The 21,157-nt window shown below is 41.0% G+C and overlaps 2 long non-coding RNA genes, 4 other non-coding genes and 3 pseudogenes across 9 annotated transcripts in view; all 9 read right to left on the minus strand.

Annotated features, from left to right (window-relative positions):
* Window positions 1-8,850, minus strand: part of LOC148093983 (uncharacterized) — a 28,332-nt gene extending 19,482 nt beyond the window's left edge. For 2 of the 3 annotated variants that reach the window (XR_015714670.1, XR_015714669.1), the window contains exons 1-4: window positions 8,442-8,850; window positions 6,631-7,672; window positions 3,454-3,540; window positions 2,206-2,310 (exon numbers count right to left, since the gene is read on the minus strand). This is a non-coding gene — a long non-coding RNA (uncharacterized LOC148093983). The remainder of the gene's footprint in view (window positions 1-2,205; window positions 2,311-3,453; window positions 3,541-6,630; window positions 7,673-8,441) is intronic. The other variant, XR_015714671.1, reaches the window with a different exon arrangement.
* LOC148093984 (small nucleolar RNA SNORD113/SNORD114 family) lies at window positions 4,946-5,022 on the minus strand (annotated as a pseudogene).
* On the minus strand, window positions 8,603-8,677 carry LOC148093985 (small nucleolar RNA SNORD113/SNORD114 family; annotated as a pseudogene).
* Window positions 8,851-9,523: 673 nt separating the features above from the next.
* On the minus strand, window positions 9,524-9,589 carry LOC148093986 (small nucleolar RNA SNORD113/SNORD114 family). The gene has a single exon (XR_015716470.1). It is a non-coding gene; the product is annotated as a small nucleolar RNA SNORD113/SNORD114 family (small nucleolar RNA).
* Window positions 9,590-14,155: 4,566 nt separating this feature from the next.
* LOC148093987 (uncharacterized) lies at window positions 14,156-20,941 on the minus strand. 2 transcript variants are annotated; one of them, XR_015714673.1, is made up of 6 exons: window positions 19,981-20,941; window positions 19,041-19,115; window positions 18,297-18,367; window positions 17,416-17,498; window positions 16,024-16,759; window positions 14,156-15,473 (listed from the first exon to the last, which is right to left on the minus strand). It is a non-coding gene; the product is annotated as an uncharacterized LOC148093987 (long non-coding RNA). The 2 variants fall into 2 exon arrangements; XR_015714672.1 differs by having other exon boundaries at window positions 19,041-20,941.
* On the minus strand, window positions 14,513-14,582 carry LOC148093988 (small nucleolar RNA SNORD113/SNORD114 family). The gene has a single exon (XR_015716472.1). It is a non-coding gene; the product is annotated as a small nucleolar RNA SNORD113/SNORD114 family (small nucleolar RNA).
* On the minus strand, window positions 15,904-15,973 carry LOC148093989 (small nucleolar RNA SNORD113/SNORD114 family). Its single transcript, XR_015716465.1, has one exon. It is a non-coding gene; the product is annotated as a small nucleolar RNA SNORD113/SNORD114 family (small nucleolar RNA).
* On the minus strand, window positions 17,961-18,030 carry LOC148093990 (small nucleolar RNA SNORD113/SNORD114 family). The gene has a single exon (XR_015716463.1). It is a non-coding gene; the product is annotated as a small nucleolar RNA SNORD113/SNORD114 family (small nucleolar RNA).
* Window positions 18,648-18,722, minus strand: LOC148093991 (small nucleolar RNA SNORD113/SNORD114 family; annotated as a pseudogene).
* Window positions 20,942-21,157: the final 216 nt, after the last annotated feature.

Genomic DNA, 21,157 nt, shown 5'->3' on the forward strand with positions numbered 1-21,157 from the left:
AACCTTCCCGGGGGAGCGAGGTCTATTTAAGGGAGGAATGAAGTCCTCGGTTCAGTGCCGTGTGCTGCAAACACGCTCCAACCCAGGCAATTTCAGGGCTTAAGGTTACATGTTTCTTAATGAGTCGCAGGCAGAGGCAAAGCAGAGCTGGTGGATTGGGAGGACACGTCTCGGTAGAGAAGGGCTGTTCCCAGCATCAGGGACCCTGCTCTGGACCAGGGGTGCCCGCGGGCGGCTCACCCTCAGTCCTCTGTGCGTTCATTCCCTGCCGTCCAACCAGCATTCTGAGGGATCCATCAGCCACTACACATAGGTTATGGACGCGGGGGATCCAAGGCCCCCAAGACTGAGTACCCACAATCAGGGAGCTCCAAGTCTGATGGGGAAGGTAAATACCATATAGGTCATGACCAAGCAACAGGAGAGGTTTCTGAATGGAGGTCAAGCTCATGACTGTGTATGGGTTCTGAGACTGGGGGGGACTCCTAGGCTCAGGGCTGCTAGGGGATGAGCCTGTGCAAAGGCCCAGAGGCACAGGCTCACTCAAACTTGGGGAAGCAGCGGCTGGTGGCGCACGAGGCCGGGGAACATGGTGGGAGGTGTGGCTCGAGGCCAAACCATGAAGATACTTCAGAGGGAAACCAAGGAGTTTGGACTTCATCTTAGAGCTTCTGGAACTCACAAGAGGGTTTAAAGGATAATGGGCTTCATCCTCACGCATTCTAGAAATATCACAACACCTACCCGGAGAGCAGGCTGGAGGAGGGGCAGGGGGAGCAAATGGAAGGCAGGTGGCAACCCAACAAGAGACTCAAGGGGGAGAGAGGGAGGGAGGGGGAGACAGGGAAACAGGGAGAGTGGGAGGGAAGAGAGGGGGAGACGGAGAGGGAGGGTCTGCTGTCTTCAAGGTCTGGGGGAGGCTGTCCTATTGACAGTGGCATTCTGGTATAACTTAGCTAAACTCACTGTTCTTCTGGGGCAGGTGAATTTGGGTAACACATCCATTTGGGGGCTTTTTAAAAAATGCAACTGAATTCATCAATGATAGCTCGCGGGGAAATTTCTGAGGCATTTATGTCCTCCAGGTTCCGTGCTATGTACAGGACATGCACCATGTGAGGGCCCCGTAACGAGCTCTTGTCAGACAAGCTTAACTCTCAACCACCCCGCAGGTGGGCGTCAGCTCCCCCATCTAACGGATTAAGCTTAAGCTGGGCCAGGGGGGCTTCTCATCAAACCCAAAGCCCCACAGCTGGAACCAGGCGTCATGAAAACAAGGCTGAGTTATTTTCGATCTCCTATTTTGGCAGAGGCAAGGGCGGCTTTCGGGAAGACCCAGGGCTCCCATCCCACCATGCCAAGCCAACGTTGCCCAAGGATGGGCCACTGTCCAGGGCAGTGAGGACTGCCAGTATCCTGTCTCACTGCCTGGCACTGGGTGCAGAAAGCCGGACTCCAGGGGGATTCTGGACTCGTGTGGGAGATGCCACCGACCATCTGACACGCAGCACGCTTCCTCATGGAACAGTTCCCAGGCTTTCTGAGAAGGGCCATCCTGTTTCCACAAGAACACAGGCATTTTTATCTCCCTCTTTCATTTAATAATTTACTGGCACCTCCTAGGTTCAGGGCTGGGCAGGCACTGGGGATACAGTGAAAAATCTGACCCAGTTCCTGGCTCTCTGGGCACATCAGTTTAGTGATGACATGAAAACAAATGGCCACGACACAGCAGGACTGGAGATCTAGACGGGGTAGTGACAATGTGCTGCGAGGCTGGGGTGGGGCTAGGGAGTAGTCAGGGCAGGAGGCCCAGGGCCAGGTCACAGACTCACCCCGCCCTTTGCTGTGTAACGCGAGTGCTCACACCCATTCCAGGGCAGTTAATTCACTCTCAGTTACACGCTCATTGGCTCTTTAACAAACTCAGGGCTTCGTTCATTCTTTATGTCGATCATCATTGATTCAACTACTCCATCAACGACTGTTTACTGCACCGGCTCTGCGTGCAAAGGGGGGGGGAGGGGGGGGCTCCTGACTTCACGGAGCTCAGACCCTCATGAGCTCTTCACTGGCTCTGGGGTCATCTCTTCCATAAAGTGTCGGGGACTTAAGGTTAAGCCGAGGGCCCACCTCCTGTGCTTCTGGGAAATCCATCTACTTGCCCTATTATAATGGGTTGTACATATATAAATAGGTCCCCACCTGGTCCCCAAAGAGGTCCTTGACAGCTGGAATTACGTGGGGTTCAGATAGGAATGCCTTCACCAACACAGAGCCTTCCAGGGATTCCAGTCAATACTTGCTGAACTGAAATGAATACCTTAGTGTCAGTTATTTTAGCTCTCTCAGCTAAAAATTTTAAATAAGGGGTATAAGGGCCTTCTGCCATCATTTCCAAATAAACCATGTCACTAAGATTTATGCCCGAGAGGGGCGTTAGGGTGACCTGCCTGAGATGGGAGCGCGGGGGGGAGGGGGGGGAATCCATGTAAGATGCAAAACTAGCCAAATTATTTCACTACAACACGCAGAGTAGTGCCACGTGCTGTACACTACTACACAAAGATATACAAAGATAAGTGTTTTGTGTCATAAATGTCAGGGGTGCAGATCTATAACTATCATAATCCTTGTTTCAAAACACGTTTTTATCACTGGGCCATGATCTAAGTATAATTTAGTTATTCATAGATTGATTTACCAAATAACAGCTCAACGACCATGAACCCACCGAAACACCAGAACAAAACAATGAAGGGTTTTAACAACAATGAGGTGTCTCTATCTTCATTATACGCAGAGGGAACAGTACATTTTTTGATTAGGTGGATCTCAGGGAAGCAAAATTGGGTCGATCACGTCTTTCTTGGTCAAATTTTATCATTGGAATACTCTTGGCCATTTGCATTTTCTTTATAGGAGATTTTTTTCCACCTTGTTTATTATGTTGGTCAATTACTTGTTTTCAAAAGTTAAGTCAACAGCAAGGAATCTACCTCCAAACGCGTGGAAACAATTTGATTAGTATTTAAATCTCTCTATGGACTCCTTACACAGAATGGTACAACAGTCGACCCAAGTTAAACAGACCATTGTTTGGTAAACTGCATCACTGACCATGAGAGGGCCTTGTAATTTAACTAGTATATTCACTTCTTATTTATTTAATAAAAGGAAAACACACCAACCCAAGAACAAGCACTTTGACTAAGACCAGAGTGTGTCTCTAGTCTTCTTAATCTAAGAGGTAATAGTTATCTTTCTAAGGGGCCTTGGCTTTACAAAGCGAATTAAAGATGACCCTTGTCAAGACAAATTGTTATCATTGGTCCATGCGTGGCCTTCTCCCATTTGATTTTTAGATTGCACGAAACCATTGTTCTTTTAAAATAATATAGTCATACTCCCTAAACAAAATGACCGAACCAAAAATAAAACTTTATTACTTACACTGATCTATGATCTCCTTGGCCACATAGGTAAGAGTCAAGATCTTCATCATTAAATAATGACTGAAGCAGCCAAGGCGAGGCCATTCTGGGATACAAAACAGATATAAAAAATGAAATACACTCACTATTGATTCGTCCTTTGCACTGAGTAACAGTAACGCATAAATGGTCGCTACTCATTACCAGGGCGATAACAGACTATGAAACTTCAAGGTGGAATTTAGTGGCCACAACTGCTCTTGTCATATAACAAAATTTATCACTGACCCTCTTTAATTTAAATATCACTTAACCTTCAATCTTATAAAAATTTTATATATAGTAATAAAATAAACCACCAGTAGATCAAAGAGATCCCGGAATATGAACATGGACAATTGAAGTATCTGTCTCTATGTGACACATTCTGAGATGAGATTTAGCTGACATTCGTTCATGACACAGGCTGTATTTGGTCCAGGGGTAGCTGGGCTTTTATTCAATTACTCCTGTTTGTTGAAAAACCCTCCATGTACAGTTCCCTTATAATATAATTATCCATGAAACATAAAAGCCCAAGATTGGGTAAACTGAATATTCCTACCACTGTCTATAGGATCACAACCAAAGGAGCAATAGACTAGGTTTCAGACCTTGGGCATCAGGACACAGGCTATGCCTCATCCTCAACAGACACCAACGGTCGTTACCAATGGTCACATGCATGAATCTTGATCCTCACTTATTCTTTGCCTATTGATTTACTCATTAATTTACTGCTGAATAAGATGTATACATGGATCAGAAAACCCAGAATAAGAGCCCTGATACCCCAATGTTCACAAAATCATTTCAAACAGACACTGGATGTTTCCTGGGTTGGCCTCAGTGTTTCAAACAAGGCGGCCTCAACATAATCATTCATATTAACCCCGCATTCGTTATGGGCTAGGGTTAATCTTCTTTGATTATACCGTCTACTTCTTTAATAACACACGGACCAATCTTAAAGCCCCCAAACCAAGACAAGAACTGCAAGTACCGTCCACAGTGGACATCATGCTCCTAAGACGACCCGTGAGTGGGAGGCCACGGCAGAATGTTAAACTCTCACAGGAGTGCCCTTTCAGTTACTCAGTCATTTAACATTTATTGATTTATGGTAATGTTTGCTTACTTTTCTCTTAAAACAAATGTTGAATTTGCAGTTGATCCAGAACAAGACACTGATCAATAGCTCTGTGACCCTTGGCCAATGAGGTAACAGCCTCGGTCCCCTTAGTATCAATTCTAAATTATATTAATAGTATTTCTTTCTTACCACATATTTTGATAACTGTAATATGCCTCATTCTCTTCATCTTTAATCATCTGATATTTGTATTGATTCTTTTATAATAACATAATGATAATCCATGAACCACCAAATTGGAAAGACAAGATTTTTAAATATCTCTAACACCTATCTTAGGATTTTCCCCAACACGGGGACAGACTGGATTTCTACTGTGCTGGACCTCAGGGTTCCAGACACAGAGCAACCACCAACCATGACTCACAGGCCACCAGTGGTCACCTCCCTGATCCAGAGGTGGCCTTCATTTTTTAAATTCATGTCTACATGAATTTTATTCATGAATCAGGTCACCAATAATAATAAAATATACACCTAAACGCACAAACCGTGAGAATAAGATATATGCACTAAACTTGTTGTAGAATCATTATTCGTGGCCACAACTCTCTTTCATTTCTTGACTTCCATGCTGCATTTATGGATTAATCAAAGCCATGCTCCCTAGGATCCCTGTATTTATGACCGAGCCAGAGCTGACTTTCAGGAATTAATTTCACACTTTTAAAATGATGTAGTGAATACTTTTAAAAAACACTGACACCAAGACAAGAACTGTGACTAATACATGTCTCCATGCTCATAACGCACAGATGGAGTAACTAGAGAAATCGTGACACTTAAATCAGCTCGAGTGTGCCCGCTGTGGAGCACAGGGCAGAACAAAGGTTTTCAAAAGTGAGAGGCACCGTGTGCAAAGGTCTGTGCACCCAACCTGTTGCCATTTACTCAGTCATTTGGGTAACGAGTTACTAGAGATAACGTTTATTTCATCTTCTCCGGAGTAAACATCAGTCTTGGAGCACCGAGTGCTATTTACCGGTGTCTATAGTATCGTCAGGCAAGGGGAACACATCCTTTTACTATCACTTCCTAAATATTATCAGGGTATGCGACATACTTAATAGCATTTCCTGCCTGATCCCATAATTCTATAATTAGACATTGCTTTACTCCATTTAAATTAATTTATTTACATACTTAGTTATGAATTCTTTTACTTATCCGATAATAATTATAAAACAAAAGTGCAAAGACACAAAGATCAAAGTTTTTTTTAAAAAAAGGCCTTTGTGTATTCCTCACATCTGTCAACAAGATCCCTTTGAACAAAACAGCGAGGGATTTTTTAAAAACTGAGATCCTATCTTCTATGGGCCTTGCTTCCTGCATTTCATTTATTCAGTCATTTAGACACTTATGAAATTTTCATCGTGTAAATATTTTTCTCTTTACAAAAGGACAACAGACGACACTGGGGTGGTTCCCGGAGGGAAGAGGGGAGGGGAGGAGAGGGTGGGGGGTCAGCTGTACGGTGACACACATGCCATCGCTGGTCATCGCCAATCCAATACTGTTCCTCTGTTCCCTCGCTGATTTCTACAGTTTAATGATTAGTAATTATTTTACTACTAATAACTTTTAAATGCTGTCATTCTCAAAATGCAAGAGGAGTTTTGATGTCTCTAATCTATTCGTAGGACTCCCCTCCTCTCATCCCTTGTCCTAAGCGTTTCTTGTGCACGTGACTAAACAGGGTGTCAACTATAACCCACAGTTGCCGCTGAGTTAGAACTGCATTCCGAAATATATTTTGCACTTTTGAATGAGTAATCTTAAAACAACACTGAAACCAAGACAACAGCGGGAACCGTTCCGCACCTTGCCCGCTGGCCGCCGCAAATGAGGCCAAGGGCATGGGGACAGTGCAGGGGACAGTGTGGCCAGTGCCCCGGGCCCTGCCGCCCCACTCTGCTCACTATTCAGGTCCTCGCTACTTTTTATCTCAAAAAAAGTAAAAACAAATGACCACCCCAGACAGCGGCTGGGACCATTGCTCACCTTGGGCTCTGCGCAGACATGAGGGGCATGGCCACCTCCGGGACGCAGACGGCAGGACCCGAACCCGGCCCAGTGTCCATTCGGAAGGGAGAAGACCAGACAAAAACAGGACAAAAACAGTGAGACTTTCTCTCCATTGATGCATGTTCCCACCATTCATTCGCATACTTATTGAGGCATTTATTATTTTAAGGCAATAGTTATTTATTTTCCCCTCAAGAAATCAAATGTCAAAGTTGTAACTAATTCAGTTCGTAACTGACTATTATTTACCACTGTCTGTCATTGTTACTCAAAGACATATACGCTGGGTCGTGATATTCTCCATTCCATTTTCTATTATCACATTTCTTTATTATGTATTTTTTAATTGAATAGTGGTTCACCTTATTGTTATAGTGGTTCCCACTATAGATTTATGTATCTTGCTGTTTCCAATAATATTTTTAAATATTCACATACACAGAGACCAAGAACATGATTTTTTATACACCTAACCTCTCGTTATAGGATCATTTCAAACGGGGGAAAGGACTGGGTTTCTTTGGAGTTGGACATTGGAACTCCAGGGAGAATTCATGATGCAAGACCCACGCGCCCCACCCGCCACCGTCATCTCCCAGGCCGGAGCCTCACGATCTTCAGCCACGTCTACCTGCTTTTATTGATTAATGCATCAACTCACTAAGGATAATAAAATTAATGCCCAGGGGGTCACAAAACCCTGAAGCAAGATTCCTAAGCACCTCTAACAGGTGACTATAAAATGACTGTCCACAAACAACACGTATCTTTCATTAACGACCTCAAGATTTCCTACAAGGGTTAATTAACATAATACTTCGTATTAGCACCGATATTCTTTTTAGCATGTTTGGCAATCACGGATCATATTTCAGACTCTTTAAAAATGCAGCAAAAACCTTTTAAAAAACTTCAAAACCAAGACAAGGACTTTGTGACTCACATTGGTCTCCGTGCTCTTAACGCATCGCCGCAGCCACAGAGCCGCCGCCGTAATCGCATCAGCCGCGCCGCGAGGCTAAGGGGCACAGGGGAGAGCAGAGAATGCAGAAAGGTGAGATACTATGTCAGGGATCCTGGAATTTCACCCCCCTTTTAGTCAGCCCTTTAGTCATTCAGCAATGAATGGAGGTAATTTAATATTTTATTTTCTCTTAAGTAATCGAGTATGGATCTTGCCCCTGAATATTGACTGTTAAGTATCGATAACTACATCATTCTTAGTCAAAGCATAACACTTTCATACATAATCTCCTAAGAGATATTTGTTTTATATACGTTGTGTGTTTTTTACCTAACCACATATTTTATTATTGGACAAAATTTCATCACAAGAGAATTATTTTCACATCAATATATCGCTTTCTTTAAATATCCAATATTTTTGTGTTTTATATCACTTCAGTTGCATGCTTCCATGTCTCTGGATCGATTTGTAGTGTCAGTTTATTTAGTTCCTTAGATTCTACATATGAGTGAGATCATGTGAGACTTGTCTTTCTCTGTCTGGCTTATTTCATTCAGCATAATAACCTCCAGGTCTCTCCATACTGTCCCAAAGGGTAAGGGAATCTTATTTTTCACTGCTGTATAGTATTCCATTGTGTAGATATACCAAGGCTTTTTTATCCACTCTACTACTTGGGCTGTTTCCAGATCTTAACTATTATAAATAACACTGCTATGAACATAGGGATGCACATATATTTAATTACATTGAATATTTTTAATAATACAATGAGTAAGCTAAAACAAGGCACTCAAGCTAAAATATCATTATTACTCACATGGGTCTCATGCTCCTACAACACAGACGCAACGGGAGCGCTCAGGACACTGAAGGGGCTGGAATCCGCTCAGGAGCGTCCGTTCTGAGGAGTAGAGAGCACAGCACAGGACGTACAGTCAGACGCGCTTTGTGAGAAGGGCCAGGCCCGCGTCTCCTGCGCTGGACCTCAGCGTTTCAGGCACGTAGTATTCACCATCCGTGACTCATACGCCGGCAGGAATCATCATTGATCCAGTACAACCCCTGGTCTTCCTTCACTTCTACCTTGTCTATTGATTAATTCATTAATGCACTAATTATAATTTAAAGGCCGTACTCTTCAAAAAACCCCAACAAGGCCTCGATAATCTTAGAATGCAACTGAAATCATTCTCACAACAAAATATCTCCGTCACTAATTATTCTCAGTTTTTATATGCATTGACCAAAATAACACTTTATATTAACACTGTAATTATTCACGGAAAATTCCAGAAAAGACAAGAACTTCATTGTCACTCACGCTGGTCTCCAGGCTCCTGAAACAAGGTGCAATCGTAGGGCGCACGGTCAAGGGAGAACTCGGAGAACGGGCCGAATCTGTCCACCCTGAGGGGTAACAGGCAGAGCAGGTGACAAAGAAGTGAGACCTTCTCCCCACGGACTGTGGCTTCTCACCTCTGATTTCGCCAGGCAGGGGGCAAGTCGCTACGTGGGTATCAATACCTCTTCCTCCTAAGACAACGAACAGCGTTGATCTAGCCACTGACCCGGGATCTGAATACTGTCTGTGACACACACTGTCCATGTCACCCTTCGCCATACAGGCTACAGTCACATGCCATTTCCTTCTCGTTACACTTCAGGGTTTTCATCCCACATCAGCAGGGTGTCTCCCATAATCTCATACTCTTAAAATTGGACAAGACTTCACAACATTCATTTTTACTCATATATTTGCTTATAGAGTCTCTCATCCAATTATAATAAATAAAATGGAAATGTAGGAACATGGAGGTCAAAAAGAACATCTGCATATATTCCTGACATGTGTCTTTAGGGTCCCTTCAAACAACTGGAGTGGACAGGATTCCTTTTGCGATGGACCTCAGGGTTACAGACACGTAGCTATGTGACTAAAGGCCACCAGCAGTCATCACTGATCCCGTTTTCCCGCTTTTTAATTGTTTATTGATTAGATCATTAATCCACTAATAACATCTAAACACTACGACTCATTGAAAGCCAAGGTGAGTTTTTATGCCCCTAACCTGCACACATGTGAACGCTCACCCTGGTGGAGCTCCTGGGTGAATTACCCGCCTTTCCGTACGTGCATTGGTCAAAATCAGGGTTCACAGAGCCCGAACTGATCACCGACATGCATTCCTTCTTTAATTATATTTTATATTTTTAATACTGTAGTGAACTGCCTTTAAAAAAGCCCACAATTAACCAAGAAAAATAAAACTTTGGCAATTACTCACATTAATCTCCTCCTCTTGTTACCTAGAGGCGACCAGAGAGCTGGTGACCAGGGACGAGGCAGGAGCAGCCCGGCTGCGCCAGGGTAGAAGGACAGGGCGGGGCACGCGATGACACTGAGAGGCCAGGGGACGCTGAGCCTTGCTGACCTCATTTCATAGACTCAGGAGGTGGACCTTTCTTCTGTTATATTAAAGTATCTCTATTCATTCTAACATGAGACTGACCCAGAACAATACAATAAAGTCATACTAATTCATGTCTCGGATTCTTAACCAAAGAGGAAATACCCCACTACATTTGTTACTTAATAAATGTCTTTTCAATTTTATTAATAATTTTGAAACTTAATGATTCAGAAACCCAAGGTCCTTATTATGTATCTAGAATAATCTTCACATAATATATCTCCTTCATTAATAACCCCAAATTTCATTTGCACATTAATCAATATACTATTTCATATTAATTCAATATTGACCAATGGACTACCGGTGGACTTCATTGATTCTATATGGCACTTTTTAAGACATATACTCAAAACACTGAAAAACAATCACTGAAACCCAGACAGGACCTTTGACTATGACTCACGTCGGTCTCCGTGCCGCCGGTAGGGGGATGGTGTCCATCCTGTGGGGCAGAGAGCAGAGCAGCCGACAAAGCAGAGACTTCCCCCGTCACCCCTCGCTTACCTCGAGGCAGTTTTACTGGAAAATATTCATCTCAATGTATTTTATGGAAAAAAACCACTGTGAGCTTTCCACTGCCCCAGAATATAAACATTACCATCTGCCCCGCCTATGTCACCTGTAGCCAAACAAGGGGCACAGTCAGGCACCATTGATTTCTCCTAGGACGGCATTATTTTCAAGTTATATGAATAGAATTTATTGCCTCCCCGCATGTGTTTTCAATTGGACACCACAACTACCATTTATTTCTATATATTTCTTAATTAATAAATCAAATTCAATTATAATAACAAATGAAAATGCACACAGAGGAAGACCCCAGAGTTCACACATTATTTAGCATCCGAGACTCAGACTCTGGCCGGAAGGACACTTTGTCTTTGTTTCTACATGGCTTATGGATTAATTCATTAATTCTCGAATTTAAAATGTAAAACTCTATGAGTCCCAAAAGCTCAGTGAGACCTTAACATCCCGAACATGCACCAAGCACCATTCCTACGCCACTATCTGTCATGATCCGCAGTTTTCTCTGCGTTTGAATCGATAGAGTGCTTCCGATCAATCCCGTAATTGTTACTAGGATGCGGCTCCCCCGCTTTGATTGTATTAAAAACTTTTTATTAATACAGTGACTCCCTTACAAACACCAGCAGAACCGGGATGCGAACGATCATGGTTCCTCACGCGGGCCAGCTCCCGGCTCAGGCCGAGGGGGGTCAGTCCCGCAGCGAGGCCAGTGCGTCGGTCCTGGGACGCCCGAAGCAGAGCGCGGGGAGGAGCGGAGCCCCCGCGCCGTGGGCCTCGCTGCGCCGCGCTCGGGGGCAGGCCCGCGGTTCCCGCGGGGCACGACTCGCCCCCTATTTCAAATTGAACTTGAGGGTTTTCATAACATATCAATAGCATTTCTTGCCTAATCACATATTTTTATAATTGGGCGAGGCTTGGCTACACCGACCTTTACTTATTTGTAAATTTATAGATTCTCGCGATTATCCAACTAGAATAATAGAATGAAAATGTATGAAGACTCGGGTCAAAACCAAGATCCTCGTACACTCCTGACATCTGTCTATATTCCCTCAAATCAACAGGAAGGGCCTAAATGTCCTTCTGCTGGACCTCAGAGATCAACACAGTCATCGCACCGGGTCGGACGCCACCCGCGCTCCTCATCGATCTCGTATCGCTTTTTCCTCGGTCACTTCTATAGGTTCATTGATTAAATCATTAATTTACTACTAATAATTTCTAAACACTGATACATAAAAACCCTAGAGGAACCTTTAAATCCCTATTCGATCCAGATTATTCTAACATCAATGTATCACTTTCGTTAATTATCCTCAGTTTTTCACTGGACTAATCAATGTAATGTTTCATAAATCCCATGCTAATCACGTAGATGCAGTTGCCTTAATTAATCCTCTTTCAGGACTATCTAATAATTATTTTTTTAAAAAACATGGAAACCAAGAGAAGAATTTTTCCTGTTACTCACATGAACCTTCGTCATCTTCTACAGAGGCAACTGTCCAGCTCAGGGCCATGGAAGGGGCTTGAATCAGCTCGAGGGTGGCCGTTCTCAGGAGGAAAGAGTGGAAAGTGATAAAAGAGAGAGAGGCAATCATCACTGAGGCTTGCTTTCCATAGTTCATAAATTTAGTATTGATATTTCTGTAAATATATATCTATCTTACAAAAGGAAAACATCAATCTTCAAGACCAAGAATAAAATGGGCTCTCCTTATCAGAGGATTTATGGACTCAGTTAAAGAGGTGAGGCTTGTACCCATTTATCTCTTACGAGGCATCGCCCCACACTCTGAAGATCAAGTAACGCTTCACCCTCTTATTTTAAATTATTATATATATTTGTTGAATGGTCCCATCATTATGTGATAACAAATCTACTTCTATGAAATTCACGCAAGAATGTGACCATAGTCTATTGTAGACATCTCTTGGTGGAAGCGATTAATAGATTTATGGCCGCGTTGGGCCTCAGTTTCAGTCCGACAGTATTCCTCACCCAAGACTTGTACTTGACCAGTCACCCTCACTGGTGCAGGTTAGGTCCTCCTTATAGTCATTAATGTTTACATGATTTATTAACTTATCAAAAAACTAAGAATAACCAAATAAATGCATAAAGGTCACAAAAAGTGAAAGAAAATCCTAAAATATCACTAACATTTGTCTATAGAATTACTTCCTACTGCCTATAAATCTTCCCTTCATTAACTTCAAAGTTTTCTAAAAAGATTAATTAACATACTGCTTCACAGGGCACGGTTATAATTTGTTTATTTTATATCACATCTTTAATAATTCAGTGAAAATCTTTTTAAACAAAAACACAATGCCAAGAAAAGAAGTTTGACTCTTACTCACGTTGGGGCCCATGGTCCTGGTACACAGGGGCGGCCGTGGGGCTCCTGACCACAGAATGCGCAGAAATCGCCCCGCTGTGACCACTCGGAAAGCACGGGGCGGAGCACATAACAGAGAAAAGGCTGAGACATCATGACATCGGTCATCGCGTTTCCCTTTCACTGAGGCAGCCACTTATGTCTCCAACGTATTAGAACAACGTGTATTGTAATTTCTCATGAGTAAATGAACAATATTGATCTGACCCCCGAAAAACATGGACATTTACTACTATGTATGAACATCTGAATCATCCTTGCTCAAAGAATAACGACCTTGAACCACTGAGCCCCTTAATCAAAAACAAGATGCTCATATACTCGGGACACCTGTGTATGGGAGCCCTCAGACGATGGGAATGGGCTACATTTCTCTCGTGTGGGGCCCACAGTTCAACATACAGGCATCGCGCAGGTCTCACTGGCCGCCCGCGGTCACCACACAACCAATACTGCCCCAGCTTTTTTCATTCAGGTCTACATTGTTTATTGACTAATTCATAACTCATTCATAATAATTTTAAAACCCTAATTATTCCCCCCCAAAAAAAACCAAAAAGAGTCATGGTATCCCTAACCTGTAAATAGGATCTAACATATCTTTTAAAAAGTACGCTGTTTTGCATTTATACATTGATCACTATGTTTCATAAAATCCAATATTTCTCACTGAGCTACAATTGGCCTTTATAATCCTATATAAAACATCTGAATGCTGCACTGAATATTCTGGAAAAAATAATCACAACAATCAAGACAGGAACCATGGCCATTACTCACATGGCTCCGTGTGCTCCTCACACAGGCACGTGGTCGTACAGCTCAGCGGCGCAGATCAACCACCGCCAGCTCACCTGCACCACAGCGAGAGGCACAGAGCACAGTCAATGACTGATAAATAAGTAAGCAAACCCTGTAGACCCCACCCCACTGATTCTTCCTCTCCACATTTCATATACTCAGTCATTCAAGGAGATTTGACTGTGGGTGGTGGGCAAATAATGCAACATACAGATGATTTACCATAGAACTGAACACTTGAAATCGATATAATTTTAAAAACCAATGGCAACCCAAAACATTTAACAAAAATTTCTTAAGTAAAAAATTATACATATAAGGTAGATATTTCTTTTAACAAAACAAAAACCTCAAACTTAAGACTGATGCAGAAAAATGAAATTAAAATTTAATTATTCATATCTAAATGATTGCTGGCCAAGTAGGTAACACCCTTGACCCATTTATTTCTTAATGGGCCTCAGTGTTTGTAATTTTTATTATGATTTCTTGCCTCTCTACATGTGCTCATAGTTGACAACACTTCAAATTTTCTACTAATCTGTTATTTATATATTGCCAATGGTCCTATCATTGACCCAGCTATAATAATAAATCTAAGTAAAAACCTGGTCTTGGTGCACTCCTAATACTTGTTCAGAAGACCAAATGCACAAAGCGAATAGATCATGCATTGAGTGGCACCTCAGAATTCCAGGTACTATTCAATGTCCATAACTCATCTGCCACATCATTATAGTTGGTCCATAGAAGTGAACATTTACTTAATTAATTTCTATATCTGGGTTGACTAAATTGTTAATTCACTGATAATAATAAAATAAATACATGATAAAAACTGAAGAACCAACCACTCTGAATATCCCCAACTATTGTCTGCAGAGTAACTGCCAACAGAGATTCAATCTTTCTAACTAATCAAACAGTTACATTTTATTAATTAATCAACATAAAGTTTTATAGCATATTTATCATGGGGCAATAAATAACTTCTTGATTATATTTATTAACTTTTTGCTATTGAACATATTACAGATGTCCCCCATTTTCTCTCCTTTGACCCCTCCACCCAGCTCCTGACCCACCCTGGGACTTCACTATTGTCCGTGTCCATAGGCCTATACATATATGCATGTAAGTTCTCTGGTTAACCTCTTCCCACACTCTCATCACCCTTCCCTCTGAGATCTGTAAGTCTGTTCCATGCTTCCATGTCTCTGGACCTATTTTCTTTTTCAGTTTATTTTGTTCATTAGATTCCACATATAAGTAAGATCATGTGATATTTGTCTTTCTCTTACTGGTTTATTTTGCTTAGCGTAATAATCTCTAGCTCCACCCATGCTGTCTCAAAGGGTTATCGATCCTTCTTTTTTACAGCTGCATAGTATTCCATTGTGTAGATATACCACAGTTTTTTATCCACTCATCTAGTAATGAGCGCTTGGGCTGTTTCCAAATCATAGCTGTTGTAAAGGATGCTGCTATTACTAAATTTTAATAATTCTATGAATGATACCCTTAAATTACCCCAAAACAGAGACAAAGTATCAGATTAATACTCACCTTGGTCTCTCGCCTAACGTGGAGGCAACAGAGCAAACGTGGCCAGGACAGGGCTGCAAACAGCTGGAGCACCTGTTCTCAAGAGTGCCAGGCAGAGAGGGTGACAAAGAGGTTCAGACTTCCTTCCACAGACCCTGACATTAAATCTATCATGGATTCAGTCGTTTAGGATTCATTATTTGGAGTATATTTATGTAATTGTCTTTGAGGAAAACTACTCAGAACTTCGCACGGACCGAGAACATTAACATTGTCTATAATTAACCGAGTCTACTGCACCCTTAGCCAAAGAGCGGCCAGTCATGTGCCATTTGTTTCGCTTTGGATTTCACTGTTTTCAATTATATTAATAGAATTTATTGCGTCCCCACATATGTTTTAAATTGGACAATACAACTACTACTCATTGCTATTTTTTATATATTTCCTTGTTGATAAATCATTAGTCCAATTATAATTAAGAATAAAAATGTATACAGAGAAAGACCCCATTTCTTCTGGGTTGGACCTCAGAGTTCATATATTATTCATCATCCAAGACTCATACTCTGGCAGTTACCATCATTGATCCAGAAAAGAGCACCCCACTGAAAGCAAGAAAACAGCTTCAACTAGAACTCACATTAGTCCTTGAGCTCCGACCCCCGACGGCGCCGCAGGGCTGCGACCGGGAAAGGCTACGAGGCGCCTGGAGTGTGGCCGCTCTGCAGAGGAGAGAGAAGGGCCGGTGGGAGGAAACCTGCCGACAATGCTTGCTTTCTGCGTTTCCTTTAGTCAGTATTTAGGCACCTATCAATTTTATTGTATAATTTTTATCTGAACAAAGGAAAGTTGGTAAGAGAGTAAATCCTAAAAGCTCTCTTCACCAAAAAAAATGTTCTGTAACTATATCTGGTAACTGATCTTAACCAGACTTACTTGTGGTGATTACTACGCAAACTGTACATGTATTGAATGGTGTACACCTGAAACTAATAAAATGTTAGATGTCAACTGTATCTCAATGAAAAATAAACTTAAAAGTATTACCTAATAAAAACAAGAACAAGATCCTTGAATATTTCTAACATCAGTTTACGAAATCATTTTCCAAATACATGATAGCTCTGTATTTAATAGTCCTCAATCCTACACATTATCAATGAATCAACATAACGGCTTCATATCATATCTATTGTTGGGCAGGCTTGATATTTTGATTATTTAATATTTTTAATAATAGAGTCAATGCCTTTAAACAAATGACCCTTGCATTCCAAGATGACCGCTTCGACACTTACCCACCTGGTCTCTCCAGGCACAGGGGCGGCAGGGCAATCCCGGCAAGGTGGCAGCTGAGCTCGGCCGGAGCGCACCTTCTCGAGAGTGCCAAGCAGACAGGTGACAAATGCATGGAGGTAATCTCCGCATTGGTCCATATATTAAACCATTCATTTGCAAAATCATTTAAGCATTTATCATTTTGATGAATATTTCATTATTTTTCTCCTAATAAACGAAACATCTAAGTTGTGACTGGCTCAGTCAGTCACTGACCGTTCCATCTCGTGGCCTAATTCTGACCCAAAGACATATACACATAACTGGGTTATTGTCTCTTTCACTGTATAGTATCCTACTCTTTATAATATATTTTAACAAAGAATAGCACTTCACTCTATTCATATGTATTCACTATGTTTATTTATCTTGCTACTTCCCATAGGGTTTATAAATATTCATGTACACAAAGACCCAGAACATGATCCTTTATACACCTAACCTCTCTCTATAGGATCCTGAATATCTTTAAAGTTAGTCTATAGAATTACTTCTCACTAACAAATATATATGTTTGTTTAACTGACCTCAATACTTCCTATACAGATAAACTAACATAATGCTTCATATGAACCAAATTTTACTATTTTAAAAATTTCGTGACCATTGATTGTATTTCCCACTATTTAAAAATGCAGTGAAAGCCACTTTAAAAAAACAGAAAACCAAGAAAAGGAATTTGACTGTCACTCACGTTGGCCGCCTTGCTTTTATCACATAGATGCCACCAAAGGGCTTATGGACAGGGAAGGTGGTTCCATCAGCTCAAAAGCCGTCCTTCTATGGAGTGCAAGACAGAGCAAGGGATAGAAAAGATTGAGATGATGCACACGGTCCTTGCATTGCGCCTCTCGTTTAGTCAATTAGGATAATGTATATTTTATTTTCTACAAGTAAACAAAATAAAATCTAGCCACTGAGAGAGAACACTATTACGTATCAATATCTATATCACCCTTCATCAATTAAACGCTTTGAATCCCATATTCCCTTACACATGTCAGTGTTTCAAATGCACATAAATACTATTCCTTGCCTCACCACATATTTTTATAATTGGACAATATTTAAGCACCTTCAACTTTATTTATTTATAGGTTTATTGATCTTATTGATCCAATTATAAAAATAGAAGGAAAATGCATGAACATGAACGAAAAAAAATAAAAACCTCATATGTTCCTGACGTCTGTCTACAGAATCGCCTCAGACAGGACAATGGGCCAAAATGCATTTCCGTTGGACCTCAGAGTTGGACACGTATTCACCGTGCAGGACTCATACGCCACCAGTAGTCATCATTGATCCAAAAGTGCCCCTGTGTTTTCATTCATTTCTAGACTGCCTAGACTAATTAATTCACTAATAATAAATTTAAAACCTTGCCATCCCTAATCCATTAATAGAATCATTCTCAAATCAGTGTCTTTTTTTAAAATTATGTGTGATTCATCTATGCATTAATCAATATAATGTTTCATAAAAGTCAGCATTTATCATTGAGCTGCAGTTGGCCTTCTATGGTTCTGTACGAAACTTTTGAAAATCAGAATGACAGGTTTGACCAGTACTCACATTGGTCTGTGCGCCTCTCACAAGTAAGCAGTCAGAGCTCCCACCACCAGGAAATGCTTCATGTGTTCATTCTGAGAAGCATAAAGCACATTTGATGGTAAAAAACAAATAAGCACAATTTTTATTCCCACTGAATCTTTATTTCCACATTTTATTTCTCAGATAATTAAGGAATTTAACTAAATGAAAGATCTCACTGAGCACAATACTGTCTAGATCCACCCATGAGGCTGCAAAAGGAAAGATTTCGCTTTTTCATGGCTGAGTAATATTCCTCTGTATATATGTATCACATTTTAATCTTCACATCTAATGATGGGTTCTTGGGTTGTTTCCCATGTTTTGTCCATTGTAAATAATGCCTCAGGGAACATAGGGCATTCATCAGCTGTGACTCAGATGCCACCAGGAGTCATCATTGATCTAATATTGTACCTCTTTTCTTCATTGTTATCTAATTTATTGATCAATTCATCAGTAATTATAATTTTAAAAAATGGTTATCCACAGAAATGCACACAGAATCTAGATATCCCTAATGTAGACTTAGAATCATTTTCATGTCAATATCTCTCATTATTCTCAATTTTTACTATGTACATTAACCAATGTAATGCTTCATATTAATCCCATATTTCTCAGTGGGCTATAAGTTTGAATTTCATTGATTATATTGCACAGTTTTCAAAATTATAGTGAAAACAGTTGAAATATGAAGCTAAGACAAGAACTCTTATTACTCACATGGCCTACATGCTTCTAACATGAATGCAACTGGAGAGCTTGCGACCATGGGAGAATCTTTAGGGTGCATCCACTCTATGGAGTACAAAGCGGAGCAGAAGATAAAAAATTGCAAACTTTATCTTTACTGATGCTTCTTTTCTGCATTTTATTTATTCTTTTAGACATTAATGCTTCATAATGTAATATATTTTCTCTTAACTAAAGAAATTCTTAAACTTGAGACTGACCCAGAGCAATAGTACTGAGTCTTACTCATCAATGTCTACATGGTTCTTTGAAAAAAAGGCCAATGCTTCATCCATTGATTACACAATAATTTTTAATGTAACTCAACATATATTTCTTGCCTCAGGACATACGTTCCTAGATGGACAATGTTTCACTCTCTTCTCTTTAGCTGTTAATTACATTCTTAATGCTTTGATTACTGATTTGTTAATAACAATAAATCTAAATCCGAGTACTCAAAATAAGAACATGATCTTTGTATACTCCCAGCATCAACCTAGGGGGTCGTTTACAACAGAAGAGAAACCGAAATTCTGTTTCTTCTGTATTCAAGACACAGGCACTAGTACTCAACGTAGTAACTCATAGGTGACAAGTCATCACTAGTGGCCCATTTTTGGGTCTCCTTTTCTTTACTTATTCCTGTAGTTGTAATGATTAAATCACGAATTCATTGACAATAAAATAAATACATGACCCATAAAATCACAAGAAAAAGACCCCTGACTCACTTTGGAGCCACACAGATTATATGTTTCACTAATTGACGTCAGTGTTGCACATTGACAATTAATCAACATAATATTTCATATTATATTCCTCACTGATCCACATTAACTTTTTAATTATATACATTACTTTATAATAATACCGTGAATGCTTTTTCTTTTATAAAAGAAAATCACCCAAACCCAAGTAAGATCCTTGCCTATTACTGAGCTCAGTCTCTGCTGCCCGACAGGTAACATGACCTCCGTCCCAGCAGATGCAGGGATCAGCCGGATGCATTCATTCTGAAAAGTACAAGCGCACAGCACAATACGAGGCATTAACTTTATAATGTAATGCAAATATATTCATTAAAATTTAAAGATTATCCCTACAGGCATATGACGAGAATGAATATATATCACATTAGGGAACAAAACAGTTCAATTAGGAGACAAACGAAACTCATCCAAAGTAAATCAAAAAGGAAGGGTAACAAACAGAAAAAGCCAATGAAGAGAAAGCAGGAAAGTTAAGTTAGAAAAACAGAAATACTGCATCAAATATGCCGGTCATCACGAAAATGGAAAACAACAGATTATCCAGATAGGACATAAATAATCAGAATATATATTTAAAATTCAACTACAGGATATTAAAAACAAAAAAAGATTGAGACATTTGCTCCATTGTGCCATATGGTCCAGGGTTCAGTTACAGACTCATCTGAGCCTTTATTAATTTGGGGGTTATTTATTTATTTCGATCTTGGTACAATAAACGTCCAGCTAGCGCCGGACTGAGCCACAGTGACTGCCTGTGGGTGTGGCCCCGGCACCAGCGCACCGCGCCCTCATGTCCATATTCATTTTCATTATTACATGCTTCATTCATGAACGAAGACTCGCCCTGCTCGTCTTTATTCACTTAGACATTCGTCTATTTGTTCTGCCATTAAATCTTTAATAATTATATTTTTGAAATGCATGAACTCACAGCCCGAGAACAAGACCCTTCTGTGTTGCTGACGTGTGTCCACGGCCCGTCACCAAGGGGGACGCAGAGCGCCGGGGCCCGTTCGGCTCCCACGCCCCGCGGCCCGCGGTCGCCGTGGGTCCGGGGCGACCTCCCTTCTCTGTTACCATCTACAGTTGTTCATTGCTTAATTCGTTAAAAAGAAATACACATAAATCCCCCCAAAAAAGATTGTTGACTCTTTCTAAGACCCCCCGTGCGATCACTTCCACGGACACCAGCTCCCTCTCCTACCCGAGCGCGGGGTTCCCTGTGCCGGTCCCTCTGATGTTTAACAGGGACATGCCTCATTCTCTTTGATCATATGCGCACTTTTTACCACAGTGAAAATCTTTAAAAAACAAACAAACCAGTTAAACCAA

This window comes from Miniopterus natalensis, chromosome 1 (assembly GCF_054644295.1).
Source record: "Miniopterus natalensis isolate mMinNat1 chromosome 1, mMinNat1.hap1, whole genome shotgun sequence".
NCBI lineage: Eukaryota > Metazoa > Chordata > Mammalia > Chiroptera > Miniopteridae > Miniopterus > Miniopterus natalensis.